This window comes from Chrysemys picta, chromosome 9 (genome assembly GCF_011386835.1).
Source record: "Chrysemys picta bellii isolate R12L10 chromosome 9, ASM1138683v2, whole genome shotgun sequence".
Classification (NCBI taxonomy): Eukaryota; Metazoa; Chordata; order Testudines; family Emydidae; genus Chrysemys; species Chrysemys picta.
Window position 1 is genome coordinate 4652152 of NC_088799.1, and position 12561 is coordinate 4664712.

Below are 12561 nucleotides of genomic sequence, written 5' to 3' on the forward strand. Positions count from 1 at the left end.
GCTGGAGGAGGATTCCCTACCCATTCGCCCCACCCATCCATGGAGATACCCACTGCACGGCCTACTATTGGGGCTGGGCAGGGCATGGGAAAATAGGTGCCCATGTGCTTCATTAGCTGAATTCTTCCTGCCTGGGAGAAGGCTAATTACTCAGCTCTGATATTCTGGCATCACCCAAAAGTGAAAATATTTTTTGGCAGGGGAGGCAGGCACAAAATTAGTTGCTGTATTAAACTGCCAAATCCCCTTTACACCTTTATTAGCTGCGCTTGGTCATGAGAAGTGAGGCATTAACCAGTCCACAATGGATCAAAAAACTATTACGCTGCTTTCTCTTGGTGGCAGGGAGAAGGAAATATATTTTATTCCTGAGATTCCCTTGAAGGTATTCGCTTGACTTTGAGGCACCGGAGATAGAAATGAAATAAAACATAGAGATCTTGGCACAATAGATGAGAATCTGGTCAATTGCTAGCCTGAAATATACCTAAGTCAGTGGTTCTCAAACTTTTTGTATTGGTGACCCCTTTCACATAGCAAGCCTCTAACTGCGACCCCCACCTTATACATTAAAACCACACTTTTTATATTTAACACCATTTTAAATGCTAACTTTATAACCCTATTGTTTAAAGGGAATTTACCTTTTCTCACCACTTTTTAATTAAGACTAAAACACATTGTTATCGAATTATTGTTATAAGCAGAAAAGTTATTTTTTAAAATAGTTATTGTTTAATACTGGGACGAGGCTGCGAAAAAACGTTGCCAATATCACTTTTCACAGCAGACTTAGTGGCCTACTGCCACCCTTAATTCAGAGCTGGACGGCCGGAGAGCGGCGGCTGCTGGCTGTGTGCCCAGCTCTGAAGGTAGCGCCGCCACCAGCATCAGCACAGAACTGCAGAAATAAGGGTGGCAATGCCATACCATGCCACCCTCACTTCTGTGTATTGTTTGACCTTTGCGCTGGGAGTGTTGGCTATGGGGAAGAGGGGGCTAAGGCAAATTTTGGGGTATCTATAGCTCCCGCAAGCCCCCCCCCAGTATCACCCCGCCTGTGTGTCCGACTGTTAAATTATAAATTACTTTTTTTTTTTGTCGATCTCAGTGTTCAGATTGGTCTGTGATTTAATGCAGTTCTTCAACTGCTGAACAACCAACCCCTTCAATGTTGCCTCAGTCCCAGGGCCGGCCTTAGGGAAAATAGCACCCTGAGCGAACTTCTATTTTGGCCCCCTTTCTTTGGAGATGCAGTGGGGCTAGGGGTGGAGCTGGGCTGGAGGGGCTCAAGCACTCAGCTAGAGCCCCACCGCCCGGTGGCTAACAGCTCGTGACCCCCATGTAATAACCTCGCAACCCCCCAGTTTGAGAATCCCGGATCTAGGAGATTGAATCCTTGTATTGGGGTCGAGTGATCTAATGGGTTGTAACAATGTCAATATCACAGCCGGAAAATCAAGGGTGAGGGAGGGCATCTATATCTAGACTTATAACCTGGCTGTGACGTACAATTATGAATCTTCTTAATATAATAACAATACTGTTTTCTTCTTTTTAAAATCACACATGGACACATTTACCTTCCTCCTGGTCGCAGGTCAAGATTTTTAACTGGTAGAAAGTGGTGTAATTCCACCAAAATCAGAGCAGGGCCAATTTATACCAGCAGAGGATCTGGCCCAGTGTTTGTCTGGCTTTCACCCTGATAAATAACAATTTGCTACAACATCTCAGAGCACTCAGAAGCTGCAGGGCTGTCTGACCAGCCCAGGGAGGAACGATGCCCTCCCAGGCTGTTTCAGTGCCTTACAAAGCAATTCCCCCAACTAAAGCAGGGTGTAGCCCCAGAGACTTTCCCCCCTGCTTCTCTCAGCTTTTCCCAGTTCCTTCCCTAACCCCCAAACCTTCCTACACCTTACAAATCTCCAGCCCAGCTCAGCTGTAGCTGGCCTTTGCAAGGACGAGATGCTCACCTGAGCCCTAACCCCAGAGCCTCGGTTGGGAAGCGAGTCACAGCTGGGGCTGACCCAGTCATCTGTGAGTCAAGAATGCCGGATCAGGCCCCTAATTTTTGTATAACTCCAGTTCACAAAGCATCCAGATTTGGTGCCCCTCAGTGGAAGTTTAGCCTGAATAGGTCCTGCCTCATTGGACCTTACATTAACTTACTGTTTCTACTCTGGGCTAACCTCAGATAACAGATCTTCACTTCTGCACTGCTACACAGGGTGAAGAGTCTCATTAGTCAGCAGAGCACGATAATAGTCATTAGCAATTCTTAATAAAAACTCAGGTTCATGCAGGTGAAATACTGAGGGCAGCTAACATTGGAAACTTAAGGTCAAGTCCTGCAAACACAGAGTCATGCGAGTCACTTTACTCTGCCGAAGTGTCCCACTGATTACTGTCTCTTTTCCTGCCTCTTCCTGTATTTTATTTAGCAATATGATGTAACTCATTTCATGTTTCTACAAAAAATAGATTCTATTCCCACAGTTCTGCACTTCTCTCCGAGAGGTCAACATTTGAAGGCAATACATAAAGGTCTTGTTTTTGGGAACAGGGAGGTCAATTAGATTGTGTGGCAATGAGCATTTTAGAAGTAGCTAAAACAGGGCAGAAACCTACACACACTAGGCAGTGCAGATCATAGAATCATAGAATATCAGGGTTGGAAGAAACCTCAGGAGGTCATCTAGTCCCACCCCCTGCTCAAAGCTGGACCAACCCCAACTAAATCATCCCAGCCAGGGCTTTGTCAAGCCTGACCTTAAAAACCTCTAAGGATGGAGATTCCACCACCTCCCTAGGTAACCCATTCCAGTACTTCATCACCCTCCTAGTGAAATAGTTTTTCCTAATATCCAACCTAGACCTCCCCCACTGCAACTTGAGACCATTGCTCCTTCTTCTGTCATCTACCATCACTGAGAATAGCCGAGCTCCATGCTCTTTGGAATCCCCCTTCAGGTAGTTGAAAGCAGCTATCAAATCCTCGTCACTCTTCTCTTCTGCAGACTACATAAGCCCAGGTCCCTCAGCCTCTCCTCATAAGTCATGTGCCCCAGTCCCCTAATCATTGTTGTTGCCCTCCGCTGGACTCTCTCCAATTTGTCCACATCCTTTCTGTAGTGGGGGACCCAAAACTGGATGCAGTACTCCAGATGAGGCCTCACCAGTGCCAAATAAAGGGGAATAATCACTTCCCTCGATCTGCTGGCAATGCTCCTACTAATGCAGCCCAAAATGCTGTTAGCCTTCTTGGCAACAGAGGCGCACTGTTGAGTCATATCCAGCTTCTCACCCACTGTAATTTGCAGGTCCTTTTCTGCAGAACTGCTGCTTAGCCAGTCGGTCCCTAGTCTGTAGCAGTGCATGGGATTCTTCCATCCTAAGTGCAGGACTCTGCACTTGTCCTTGTTGAAGCTCATCAGATTTCTTTTGGCCCAATCCTCCAATTTGTCTAGGTCACTCTGGACCCTATCCCTACCCTCCAGCGTATCTACCTCTCCCCCCAGCTTAGTGTCATCCGCGAACTTTCTGAGGGTGCAATCCATCCCATCGTCCAGATCATTAATAAAGATGTTGAACAAAACCGGCTCCAGGACCGACCCCTGAGGCACTCCGCTGCCAGCTAGACACTTAGCCGTTGCTCACTACCCATTGAACCTGATGATCTAACCAGCTTTCTATCCATTTTATAGTCCATTCATCCAATCTATACTTTTTTAACTTGCTGGCAAGAATACTGTGGGAGGCCGTATCAAAAGCTTTGCTAAAGTCAAGATATATTACGTCCACTGCTTTCCTCATATCCACAGAGCCACTTATCTCATCATAGAAGGCAATCGGATTGGTCAGGCATGACTTGCCCTTGGTGAATCCATGTTGACTGTTCCTGAACACCTTCCTGTCCTCCAAGTGCTTCAAAATAGATCCTTGAGGACCTGCTCCATGATTTTTCCAGGGTCTGAGGTGACGCAGACCGGTCTGTAGTTACCCGGATCCTCCTTCTTCCCTTCTTTAAAGATGGGCACTATATTTGCCTTTTTCCAATTGTCTGTGACCTCCTCCGATTGCCATGAATTTTCAAAGATAATGGCTCTGCAATCACATCAGCCAACTCCCTCAGCATCCTCAAATGCATTAGATCCAGCCCCGTGGACTTGTGCATGTCCAGCTTTTCTAAATAGTCCTTAACCTGTTCTTTCACCACTGAAGGCTGCTCACCTCTCCCCATACTGTGCTGCCCAGTGCAGCAGTCTGGGAGCTGACCTTGTCTGTGAAGACAGAGGCAAAAAAGCATTGAGTACTTCAGCTTTTTCCACATCCTCTGTCACTAGGTTGCCTCCCCCATTCAATGAGGGTCCCACACTTTCCCTGACCTTCTTCTGGTTGCTAACATACCTTTAGAAACCCTTCTTGTTACCCTTCACATTCCTTGCTAGCTGCAACTCCAATTGTGCTTTGGCCTTCCTGATTACATCCCGGCATGCTCGAGCAATATTTTTATACTCCTCCCTAGTCATCTGTCCAAATTTCCACTTCTTGTAAGCTTCCTTTTTGTGTTTCAGCTCCCTGAAGATCTCACTCCGGTGAGAAAGGCTATGGCCTGGAATAACACTGCTAAACCTACCTAATGGAAAAAGAGACTTCTAATCCAGCAGTTAATGTAATGGGCTTAAAAATAGCCCAGGCATCATGTGGTTCAAAATCACCAACAGCAAACCCAAATAGAGCCTGATGATTGTAAGCTGGCAAATTAAATGCTGGCCTAGTAGCTTCAGGGATGCTCTGGGATCTGGGTTCTTTCTTGCCTGCCATTATCCACTCCTTGTCTCGGTCTAGCTGGGGTCTCATAGGGTGCCTATCGTTGCAGTATCTGGGCTCCTACCAAAATTATAAAAGGTGCTCAGAGCCATCTCTCGCAGCCCTCCTGTCAGCAGGGACTGTACGTTGGGAATTTGAAATGTATGTATTTACATTTTAAAAGAAGCCTCCTCCAACACCGAATAACCTAATCAACCCTTTCCCTTAATGTCGGGCTGGAATGGAGCTCAAGAGGTCATCAAATCCAGCCCCCTCTGCTGAGTCAGGACCAAGTGACCCTAGATCATCCCTGACAGATGTTTGTCCAACTTGTTCTTATAACCTTCCAATGATGGGGATTCCACAACCTCCTTTGCAAGCCTATTCCGGAGCTTAACTACTTAGCGAACTGCTATAGTTAGAAAGTTTTTCCTAATATCTAACCTACATCTCCCTTGCTACAGATTAAGCCCATTACTTCTTGTCCTACCTTCAGTGGACATGGAGAACATTTGATCACCGTTCCCTTTATAACGGCCCTAAACATATTTGAAGCCTGTTATCAGGTCCCCCCTCAGTCTTCTTTTCTCAACACTAAACATGCCCAGTTTTTTTAACCTTTCCCCAGAGCTCAGGTTTTCCAAACCTTTGATCATTTTTGTTGCTCTCCTCTGGCCTCTCTCCAACTTCTCCACATCTTTCTGAAAGTGAGGTGCCCTGAACTGGGCACAGTATGCCAGCTGATCCCTCATCAGTGCTGAGCAGAGCACAACAATTACCTCCTTTGTCTTACCTCCTGTGACACTCCTGTTAATACACCTCAGGACTATACAGTATTAGCTTGTTTAGCAACTGCATCATATTGTTGACTCATATTCAATGTGTGATCTGCTATAACCCCTAGCCAGTTATTCTTTTCTGCAGTACGACCGCCTAGCCAGTTTATTCCCCATTTTGTAGTTGTGAATTTGATTTTTCCTTCCTCAGCATAGAGGTTTGCACTTATCTTTATTGAATTTCATGATGTTGGTTTCCGACCAATTCTCCAGTTTGTCAAGGTCATTTATTCCTGTCCCCTAAAGTGCTCGAAACCTCGTCCAGTTTGGTGGCATCATCCATATATTTTATAAGCATAATCTCCATGCCATTATCCAAGTTATTAATGAAAATATTGAGTAGTCCTGGATCCAGGCCTGACTCGTCCAGGACCCCACGGGAACCTCCCACTTTGAGGGTGAACCATTGCTAACTACTCTTTGAGTCCACTCTTTCTGCCAGTTGTGCACCGACCTTGTAGTAATTTAATCTTGTAGTTTGTTGATGAGAATGTCATGTAGGACTGTGTCCAAAATTTTCTTCTCCCTGACACCAATACTGCCTACAAAATAAAAATACACCATTCAAGGCACTGCTAGCTGCGGGATTTGGTGGCTGATGTCAGCAGATGTGAGCAGAAAGTGGAATACACCTCCGTTCCATAGTATTTAGATTCCTTCTTCTTTTACATTGCACCAAAAAGCTGATGGGTGTGTAAACAACCCAGAAGCAGGAGGGATTTCTTAGAGTGGTACATGGAGGTAGAGAGAGGAGTGAAATTAATCTGTGGAATAATTTTACTTGCAGTAGGTGGCATTTAGCTACCATACTTATATGAGTCCCGTTATGAACTGTCTGAGCATCTCATAACCTTTAATGCAGTTTTCCTCCCAACACCCCTGGGAGGTAGGACAGTGCTTCTAAACCCATTTTACAGATATGGAACTGAGGCACAGAGAGACCAAGGCCCAGAGCCTTAAAGGTACTTAGGTGCCTAACTCCCATAGATGTTACGCATCTACATATCTTTGAGAATCTAGATCAAAATGACCTGCCTGAGGTCAGCTAGAGGGGTGTGTAGCTCAGCAAGGAATTAAACCCAGGTCTCCTGAATACTAAACACCCTAATCACTGGACCATCTTTCTCTGTTGTGTATGAGCAGTTCAGGTACAAACCTGAGATATTTGAAACTAGACTGGGAAGAATACCAGAAAACATCATGTCCGGAACCTTCCTGCTTGGCAGCTCGGGATATGCCAGATGACCTTTCCCATCTCTAACCTCTATCAGCCTATGATGCTATCACTTCTGCTCCCTGAAGCCAGTGACATGCCAACACTGGGTGCTGCTGGCACCCCTCATGGATCACTTGGCTCCCAAGAGGGGAAGATTTCATGGACGAAGCTGCTGGTGTGAGCCTATAGATTGGGCTAATCCAGCATACGCATTGCTCTCCATGGGCAGTATTCTATATTCCTGGGGGAAACACCATAGAGACACCCATGGAAACTCCCCATAGGGAAGGGAAGGAGGGAGCTGTGACATGCAGAGCCTGAACAAGCAAGGAGAAGGCAGGCAAACTGCAGCACTTCACTCGAGCTACTTCCTCTGCCTTGGGGATAAAAGAGGCCATTTATTAAAAGGACCAGGCCTAGTTCTCCTCTCCCTTACATTGGTGTAAATCAGGAATAACTCATGTGATGTCTGTGGAGCACAGTGGTTTAAGGGAGATCAGAATCAGGCCCCTTTATTCCAGTGTGGTCAGGATAAAATGAGTCCCAAGCACAGCCCAATATTTAATGCCATCCTACTGTTTTTACTGCACATATTGTCCTGACTCTGCGATCCTTAGTTATATAGAACACTCCGCATTCATGCAAGCGGGGCGGGGGGGGGGGGGAGATTCTGAAGCCCATGGAACTGTTGTTGTGCATAAGGGTAGCAAGGGGAACCCAGAAGTACTGCAATCAAGGGTAAAGAGTTTACCCACTTCTCTTTTGGGGAATATAAAGTTTAGTTAGGTTCATTTATCCATCTCTCTTTTTACCACTACACCACTGGAATCTGGGAAGAGATGGCTTTCCTTGCCCAGGAGAGAGTGTGTGAACTGTCTCTTTAACTGAAACCTGCAGACATATACTTCACCTCGTTTAATGATTCACCTCCCAACCAGCCCACTTGCACCTTTGTAATCTTTTTGAAGGTTAACTTGTTGATCCAGCCTTGGTGTCTTGCAAGAGGCAGCAGCTTCTCAGAGAAGTTTGGAAGCCCAAGTGGCACATTCTCTGGCAGAAGTCACTTTACTCGACTCTCAGGATCTGGGGGAATAGATGGGAGGCTTGGAAAGGGAATGAAAAAAGGGACCAAAGAAAGGGGAGAAAAAACTCTTAGATTTTGCTTCTTACTCTTTGGAGACAGATGGATTTTTAATTCTGTTTTAGAGGAATAATTGGTTAAAAATAATCCTATAGGGAAATAATTTTTTTAGGACATATGGAGTTAAAATATGATTGATAACAATCTATGTAACCATGCCCTGGATTATAGGTTACTCAATACAGCTCACAGACAGGGAAGAATGTAGTTACCATACACTTGATGCAGATAAATATCCCATGGAATTCTTCCTCATGACTGTAAGATCCAACTGACTGTTGCTTGCTGCTGCTTTTATTTATTTTTTAATTATTTAAAACACAGAGAACCCCTACTGGAATATTCATCTCGAAATCAGCTTCAATTACCCCAGCCATTTTACATTCCATCATGAAAAAGGAGAGAAAATTCAATTCTTTATCACGCACTTAAAAAAAACCCCTCCAAATAAAATAAAATAAATCCCTCCCCACTTACTAGTATCCTGACAAATAATGTTGCTATCCATTTACTGTATCTAAATATATAGTCTGTAATTCAGTCTACCTGGTATTATTTAACTCTATCTCTACTAATAGAATATGTGTAAAATACTTTGTAAACATACAGACACAAATGAAGCTTTCCCAAATAAAGTTTGCTAGCACCATCCATCCTTTTAAAAAGGATACACAGAGCTAAAGGATTTCAGGAGACAATTAAACAACTTATTGACATTTCCCCCTTTATTTATTGATCTCTTCCAATTAATTAACTGCATTCTTTTTTAAGTATAGTCACAAACATTTCATGAACCAAAATTGTACTGATCACTTAAAGAACTGTATAGACAAAGCATTACCATTTTATTTGAAGAAAGAAAATGAAATGCAGATAACATTAACCACTTAGATGTCTAACAAAACAATTAATAAAACAAAAACTATCAAAATAGTATTGGTTTAAAGTAAGAATTAAGGGTCGTATGCAAATCCATTGAAGTCAGTGGGAGTCTTTCCATTTTTGGATCAGGCCCTTTGTCAAATATTGTTGGAGAAACTTCCTAGCTCACAAAGTTCTTCTTATGAAATCAAAATGTTTTCCACGGCTGACTTTTGTTACCCTGGATTTGGCTGGGCCTTCTATAGATAGTAATAATGAATAAGACTCTGATTCAAAGACTGCCCTTGATCAATTTTTTTCAGGCAAACCAAACACTTATGTAACGGGAGGCTTGAATCATCTCAGGGATTTTGTCTGTTTGTTTTGGTTTTAATCTCATTAGTTGATTGTTAAGAGAGGTGCTAAAAAAAGCCATTTCTAGCACAGCTTAAAATACATGGTGAGTTTTAAATTTCCAGAAGTCTCATGCTTAATATTTTCAAATGAGACAAATTCTAACAAGAAGCAGCAGGAAAAAAAAAAAAACGAGTAAGGCATTGGCAAGGGAGTATGGAATGTATGTTTATATTTGAAAATGTTAAAATGATCAGTGGTACAAGGTCTTCGTAAATTTCCCTTACTACACGTGGATCACTTAATTTTGCTCTACTTAATCACTAACAAACTCAGCAGAAAAGGACAAAACCAAACCAAGCCCCAGAGACTTTGGTCTGTAATTGGTTAAAAATTGATTGGGGGCAGAGAGGAGGATGGATAATTTTCTGTGATTGGCTGGATGCTCACTAGTACTTGGGCTTGAAATTTACCTTTTAAACCAAAGATCAGGTACGCGTGGCATAGAATTGTGATGCTTACTTGCATGGTGATGGGAACAATAGATACCCTTACATACATACTGTGTAATTACTGTTCCTGGATGTAAGTATTTGCAGGGATAGATAGATAGATAGATAGATAGATAGATAGATAGATAGATAGATAGATAGATAGATAGATAGATAGATAGATAGAAAAACTGCAAACATTCTACTCTTACACTTACCTGGGGAAAGTAATTTCTGACAGACAAGTTTCACTATGACTCTCACAGTAATGATGGGAAAGTAGATCTGTCAATTATCAGGACAATTTCTCAATAAGATCTGAATGCCAATTTTAGTGATAAAATATGATTATCCAGTTCTCCAAGCCTCATTATCTGAACTGTCCTGTTGTGTGACACAGGGCCATGTGCCCTCACTGTCTTGTAATTACATTGACAATTGCTTTGATTATCCAAACCCTTGGTAATCTAGATTTAGTCTCCAGGATATCTGAAAATTGAGGTTGTATTTAGAAAGAGAGAGAGAGAGAGTGTGTGTGTGTGATAACATGTGTGAAACCAGTAACACAACTGTTGTGTGGTTTCTTTTTAGGTGAATGAGTGAATAATAACTTCTCCAGTTGACAGTACAGGGAGGTTTTTAGGCAGATAGGCTGAAAATCTCTTTCCCTCCCCTTCTGCAGCTTGTCCCTTTGTTGACTTCATGGAAGAGTGTGATGATGACTGGTATCTAAGTCAAAAGGTTTCTGCATGAAGGATGAAATAAACAAGACACTCCACTGTGGGCATGTGAATGGAAAAGTACCAGTGTAGTCCCCATGCACATTCTTGGACTGTGAGCGAGCTGCAGCAGCCTTCAGAGCTGGGTTAGTATGGTCCGGTGTACAGAGGGTGTGTACAAAAAGCCAGGCCCTACCATGCAAATCAAGTTTTTCCACTTCCAGTCCTTTCCCCAGAAGGAAGGATCCTGCCAGATCATGAATACTCCAATAAAAACACTATTTAACATAATAATATCCTCCCCCCTCCTGTAGTTTACAAACATTAGGGTGTTTCCCCCTCTTCCTTTCACAACTCCAGCTGCTGCCTCCTCTGATACCAGGGCTGCGGGGAAAAATTGTTTTAGGCAGAAGGAGCTGAACTTAACAAATGATCAGCAACAGGGGCAGTTTGTTTAGCTCTTGGAGTTTATTTTAATTGCAGGATTGTTTTGTAATGAACACAGCAGTCGCAGGGCAAGTCTTCTGGGATCAGACAGAGTGTTCTGTGGGTTTTCCGTGTAAATAAAAACAAAGAGATCTATATTTAAAACAATAAACTAAAACAGAATGAGATGCAAGAACCTGGAGTGTTGGGCTGTTTGGTTTGGAAGTTAAACCATGACACTTATTAAAGAGCTTGTCTGTTGTCACAGACATGATGGCAGAAGTGCTCATCCTTTCGAAAGTGCTACATTAATAGATCCAGAAAGCTCCTAGTCCAGATGCAAAGAAAAGGGGAAAACATGCATTCATGCTGACAGGCAGCGAGCAAAAGCAAGCTGGTAATCTCGAGTAGTTTGTTATGATGATGCCAAAAAATTATGACTGTGTGATTTTATGCAAATCAAGGGAATGGACGGTTAAAAAACTAAATGTCAGGTAGATAAGATCGCATACACCTAGAGTAGTGTCATGATATTCTTTCAATGTTACATTCATACTGGAAACCAAAACATGTTACAGAAATCAGACACCCACAAAAGGGCTCACAGATTGCACCGAAGACAGGCTCCTGCAAAGCACCAACCTCGGACAGAAAAGTAGGTTAGATTAGAAAACAAGATAATGCAATTGAATCAGGGAATACACTGCTCTATGCAGTGTGCAATCCATCCTTATTTTATAAAATCACATGCACAAAACTGCCTTTAAATAATGTTATGTTATGACACAAAGCTGATAAAAAAGGTTGGATTTCCACAGCTCAGCTGACAATCCGACTGTAACTGCCATAGGAAAGGTGTCAAAGATGGAGTGTTCTTTCTTAAGGGTCACTTTTCTGTCTCTGGCCCTTTTTTTTTTAAAGACTTGGTGGTTCTGTCTGTATTTAGGTAGGTAGGATTTATTGTCTGAAGGGAGTCATTTAAAAAAAATGAAAATAATTTTAAATTGAGATTTATTTAAAAATATATATTTATCAAAAGATCAAGCCCTCCTTCTTAAATGTGTTGCCTACCTGAGAACATGAAATACTTGCATATCAAAACATATTCTATATCCCAGCAGGACTGACTAATTCCGTATTAAGGGCCATCTACCATCCTTGATCAATATACCCCACTCCTATGGCCTTAAATTTAGAACTGTAATTGTAGAGGGGTGAGTATTATTATTAATAATCATTTATATGTATGTGGTGCTTTTCATCCCAAAGTGGTTTAGAAAGGGGAAACAACCAAGGCACTTGTGACATGCCTCTCAGGTGTCTAGTAACTCAGCAGTTCTACTACACCTGCAAAACTACTGTGCAGTTCTGCAGGAGGGGAAAGTGAAGAATAAACTTTTCCCAACCATAGGAGGGTTTTTAAGTAGGCAGAATTACCTCCATTGCAATTTTGACTAGAATACTAGGGTTAATATAATCAATTATAGCCTGTATCAGAAGCAGTGGTACCAATCTGATGGGTGTCCATGTCTTCATCACTGGTTTGAAACCTAGGTCTGACTGATCTGACACACCGCAAAAGGAGCTGTCCTGGTCCTTCATGTAAATCTAATGTTTAGTATTGTATTGATGTGGCGTATGGACAAAATATGTAGGTTGATATAGTGAGGACTGCTCCTACAGTCCTTATATGTGTGTAAGGTCC

The 12561-nt window shown here is 42.7% G+C and overlaps 1 long non-coding RNA gene across 5 annotated transcripts in view; it reads right to left on the reverse strand.

Annotated features, from left to right (window-relative positions):
* LOC101930782 (uncharacterized) overlaps positions 1-12561 on the reverse strand; it is a 52666-nt gene that overhangs the window by 35483 nt on the left and 4622 nt on the right. For 4 of the 5 annotated variants that reach the window (XR_006172913.2, XR_010590531.1, XR_006172911.2 and 1 more), the window contains exon 2: positions 7814-7967. This is a non-coding gene — a long non-coding RNA (uncharacterized LOC101930782). Of the gene's footprint in view, positions 1-7774; positions 7968-12561 lie in introns of all 5 variants that reach the window. The other variant, XR_010590532.1, reaches the window with a different exon arrangement.